This window comes from Parambassis ranga, chromosome 24, assembly GCF_900634625.1.
Source record: "Parambassis ranga chromosome 24, fParRan2.1, whole genome shotgun sequence".
Taxonomy (NCBI): domain Eukaryota; kingdom Metazoa; phylum Chordata; class Actinopteri; family Ambassidae; genus Parambassis; species Parambassis ranga.
In genome coordinates this window covers 4630639-4635224 of record NC_041043.1, presented here as the reverse complement: position 1 = coordinate 4635224, position 4586 = coordinate 4630639, and positions in this window count along the sequence as shown.

Here is a 4586-nt window from a genome sequence, read left to right as displayed (position 1 = left end):
CCAGGTAACACACCCCGGGGGTTTGCGCCGCTCACCGTGACACAACGCGCAGGTATGACGGTTTGTTGTGCAACTGTGTCACAGTTCCAACACCCGACAAGTCCAGGCTGCGGCGTTTGTTTAAGCTTCAGGTAGGCCAAGTGCATGATTTAATGCATTATGTGTAGTGTGTATGTAAGGGGGACCCCTATGCTGGATAGTCACGTGACACCAGTGCAATTGGATATTTTTTTGCGCACAGTGTGTACACAAAATAACATGCACTATATTCACAAATACATGCAAATACATTCCCTCCCTTCTTGACTCGTTCCCATGACTTATTAAGCAGCCACAGCAGCTGAAACCTGTCTCATCCTCCACCCTATGAAATATTCACACCTTGCCTTTGACAGATCCTTCTTCTGCCAATAACAAAACAAAGGGGGGGAGGCAAACATAATGTTGATATATAAGCTTCTGTCTTTTTAGTATATGTGTATTTCTGAAATAATATACTCAGCTGTGCCGTTGTTGAGAGCTAAATATGAGATGTGTGCCCCTTATCACAGATCATGCCAGGGAGTGGAGGTCTAGTTTTACTTGATTGGAGCTCATTAATCAAACTGCACATGGAAAAAAATAGCAAAGCTGACAAAGAATAAGGCACCTTGGTTTACTTCTACAGTTGACTGTAGAGATTAGGTCAACAGCTTGGTATTCACAATGCAAGTGCTTTTCACCCAGCAGTATGACCAATTACATTAAATGGTGTAAAAGCAGGATTTTTGCAGCACTGTCCTGAGTCACATTCATCCTGTTAAAGACAGGCTTACCTGACAGCTGCTCACAATACAAATGGCCTACTTTTGTGTTAGTGAGTGGCTCTGCAGGAGGCATGTGTAAACAGCTGCTCCACTGCTGCTGAAGGCAGAGAAAGAGTTACCAATTTTCTGTATGCAGCCAGATTTTCCTTTAGCCACTGACAGCAGACTGGCAGTCTTCAGTAAGAATGTTAATGCATTTTATGTTGCATAAGAGGCTCCTGGGAAGGATTTCAAATGGTCAAATGTGAATGTTTAGACTGGCTACACAAGCCCAGACACTATAAAATGTGACTGCTGGTGGCATGTCAAGATTAAAAAAAAGGTATACACCACACCATTTCCCTGAATTTAATGCAGAAATATGTCAATTTAAAGTCAAATAAAACAAAATTTTCACAAAACAGCACAAAAAATGGTCTGGTGATATTTTTGTAGCATCCATCGGTAAAGAGGGTTACCTGGATTAAAGCAGAAAATCCTTGTGACAAACAAAGCTTATGATATTTACATTTATTTGCTCAGCAAGTTAAGGCATGACCAATGTATGGCTTCAACAGCACCACCAATGAAATTTCAGTGTTCATCATTTCCTCACAGTTTCTGTAGCGCCATTGTTTTCACTCACAGCCAGGTCTAGCCACCAAAACTACTTGGTTAGGTTTTTAAAAAAAAAAAGATAAAGATTAAAACAGATGCTTTCTCAACATTAAACACATTTTATGAGACTAATTTATTGGACCACACAATGCTGGCAGGCACACCAATGACCTGTTAATACAGGCCTCGTCTTACATTTACCTCTCACTCTTGCTTCACTTAAACTTCAGTGTCAGCTGAATTGATTATAAATAATTATGCACCTCCTTAGATGAGAGCAATCCAAATTTTGCAGGAATTAATAACTTGATTCTAGTGAATACTAGTGATATGAAGTTCAGCACACACATGTATGTAAACAGACATCGAAATTGATGTGATGGGGAATTTAAGAGCTAATCCAATGAGCGCTGAAATAAATTGTGCAAACACTCTCCCACCTGCTGCAAAACACATAATGCAGAAAGAGAGAGGAAGCAACCTTGGCCCTGAAGTGCAGTGAGACACTGAGTATATACCAGATATAAAAGACTGTGCACATTCCACATCCAAGACCTTTGACCCTACACATGTGAGGAATCAATACGTCTTATTCTCACACACAACCAAGCATTCACACCAGGTTGTCTGGTATACAGATTTCGAGATAGTTCCTTCCTCCTTTTATGAGGTAATTGAACTCTGAGTGAGTCATACACTTGAGTACATAATAAATAGTCTGGATCTGTGCTTATATGCTTAAATGAGATAGACCATAGAGGCTGCTCATCTCCAGTGCATCTCTTCTATCCCTCAAAGAGGGACTGAGCAGTGCTCCTGTGCATATTATGCCATCATGCTTATGGTCATGTTGTTGTCTTATATGTATATAATGACTATTTAACTGCCCTTTTTTGGCCAAAACAAAAAACAAAACAACAATATGTGCTCTCCTTCTGCCTGGCCAGTCCCAGTCACTCCTCCTCTGCTGCTCGTTTTGTCAAACAGTTGTTGCAGCCCACCAACTGCCAACCGCAATTCCTGCAGAGACAGCCTGGGGGTATTTAGGGTGAAAAAGCCAACGATATAACTCCACCACTCCACCCCCTGGTTGTTGATTGCCACTACACCCCAATTTGATTGCAGAGAAATCCATCATTTCACAGTCTTCCCACAGCAGTCGGATCGCCCGAGTGAGAAAACAAACAAATACATCTTGGAGGATGTACAGACATTACATTTTGTCTGAGCTTTTTTAATAATTTATAAATCTAGCAAGCTTTTTGTCTTTGGGATTGCACAGTGGACACAGCTGAACACCCCCACAGTCAGAAGATAAACAAGAATGTGAATCACTGCGGCTCTCTTCCTTACTGCCAATCCATTTAGTCTTGCGTCACCACAGCAACCATCGCTAGTGATGTGTAAATGATTTTAATTTGAAGTATGGCCATTGAAAAAAAGTATGACGGAAACATTTCTTTTATGCTTTCTGAACTGGTAAAGGTCAGGTCACAAGTCTCATTCGGCTAGTTTGCAGGCTCCACATGGACATTAGGCATGTGCATTAGGTTTAGATTAGATAACCTTGACCCTTTACCTGCTTTCTGGTTGTGTAACGCTTGGTTGTTAACCTCTTCTGCCCCCAATTCAGAACTAACGTTCAGTGCATTCAGTGAGCACCAAACTACATGTTTGATCCTTCATTGTTGTCAAAGGTTTGACTGAATATTAAGAACTGTTCTGGTAAAGTAACTGTGCATTCTGTTATACAATAAAAAGAGACTAGTTTAATACAGTGTGAGATTTCCAACTGATTTCTGATTATTCAATGCTGATCAAAAAGTGATGGTACATGTCAATGTAATCAATTGCATTTTCCATGAGGTGGTAAGAATAAAGAACCATGAAAAACCTTTCTATTCACCTGTCAGCAAGGACAGGGGTCTTTATTTCAGTGTCTGAAACACTGATTTGGTGAAGCTGGTGTCGGGTTAATGTTGATAGACTCTCTGGTATTCCCAGCACATCCTTCCATCAGACAAATATATGTAGCTCAGTCATTGCTTGATAAGTCAGAATTATAAGTAGCAATGTTCCTTTGCATAATCATCACAATGTTGCTCAAAACAATTTAATTTGTTTTTTTACTAAGGACGATATTTGTGTGCTTTATTAATGACAGCCGAACAAAGCATTTGTTGTGTTGCAACTTCCATATTCACTTTACTTTGAGCTTAGTTTTGGTCTCCATCTCCAGGAAGATGCAGAGCATCTTTCTATTCAGATTCACATTCAGATGCCATCTACTGTAGGCGTTACAACACAGACAGCTGCACATGTTTCCTGAAGACGTTTCCCATCAGGTTTAGTTGAGTTGTTGAGGGCAACAGGTCATTGTCTACCAAACCATCATGCACCTTGTTATGTGGGTGGTTCTCCCACATAGGTGTACAGAAAGCTCTGTGTGAATGTCAATCTACCCATCTATTTGTGTGTTGTGAAAAGCACAAACTGTATGTGCTGTGAAACCAAACAAAATGCTAATTAAAAAAAAGGCTAGAGGTGCACTGCTACCTGCACTGGTGCAATGTGGCTGATAGGACATAGTATGTTTCAACTCCAGGGTGTGTGTAGAAGGAGAATCTTGTATGTCAGTTTTTTCTGGCTAGCAGGTAGCATGCTGTGCTAGGTAAAATGTGCCCCATAGAAACAAAATTGGTGCTAAAAAAATATAAAATGCTTTATTTTAGTCCAAGTAAGAGAAAGATTTTTGTGTAATAAATGTTTAATAGCTACACAATTATACACAGCACCAAATGTAATAGAGAACCCCATGGTTCTGCAAACCAAAACATCGAGCTGTTAGCGATGAACTTTGGTGTATTTGAACCCAAACCATGAATTTTGCCCAAATCTGGAGTATTGTTGTTGCCTCATAACACCAAAGCTAATCTGACCTTAGTTATAGGCAATCAACATCCAGCATTTGTAAGCTGAAGTAAGTTTAAGTAAGTATTATGTGACATTGTCATCCCATGGTTTAAGTTTACTTAGACTTTTGGGCTGCTAATTATACAGGTAATGTACACTTCACCTTTACTTACAGAGAGCTCTTCACATTAGAACATAAATCAATACTTTTAATCTTGTTTGGAAACCAACCGGCATTCCTGTCTTGTTGGAGAGATAAGGTCCAGTGTT